The following is an 819-nucleotide window of genomic DNA, read 5'->3' as shown; positions in this document are numbered from 1 at the left end:
AAAATTCTGTGGCTCGAATGGTTCTTGAGAAACTTCGAAAAAAGCAGCATCATGTTCAAGTGGTTTTGCAACTCAAAAAAAACCCGCAAATCTAAAACTTCTTGAATTCAAGTCTTTTTTGAGTAAACTGCGAACATTTCCCCATCCATGGATCACTTTCTAAAAAGGCCATTTATTTCTCTCTAGAATGATGTACAAATGAGCGTTATTGCTCATTTTGCCTCCGAGAAATTAGCAAAAATGGGACGGAAAACATGAAATTTTGGCATAATCTTGCACCTAAGTGTCTGAAATTCAAATTTCGCTTTCTGGGTCAAAACTATTCGAATATCCTCACTCACGTTGTTACGACTGAATCGAGTTTTCAATGCTCTATCCAACGATGCCGAAACGAATTCTGTGGCTCGAATGGTTCTTGAGAAACTTGTAGAAAAAAGCAGCATCATGTTCAAGTTGATTTTGCAGTTCAAAAAAAAACCACGCAAACCTAAACCTTCTTGAATTCAAGCATTTTTTGAGAAAACTGCCAACAATTCCCTATCCATGGTTCACTTTCTAAAAAGGCCATTTATTTCTCTCTAGAATGATGTACAAATGAGCGTTATTGCTATTTTGCCTTCGAGAAATTAGCAAAAATGAGACGGAAAACATGGAATTTTGAAATAATCTTGCACCTAAGTGTCTGATATTCAAGTTTCGCCTTCTGGCCCAGAACTGTTCGAATTTCCTCACTCACGTTGTTACGACTGAATCGAGTTTTCAATTCTCTATCCAACGATGCCAAAACGAATTCTGTGGCTCAAATGGTTCTTGAGAAAC

This window comes from Dendroctonus ponderosae, unplaced genomic scaffold, assembly GCF_020466585.1.
Source record: "Dendroctonus ponderosae isolate FM_Combo_2020 unplaced genomic scaffold, Dpon_F_20191213v2 Dpon_F_20191213_1, whole genome shotgun sequence".
Classification (NCBI taxonomy): Eukaryota; Metazoa; Arthropoda; class Insecta; order Coleoptera; family Curculionidae; genus Dendroctonus; species Dendroctonus ponderosae.
Note: the sequence above shows the minus strand (reverse complement) of the source record.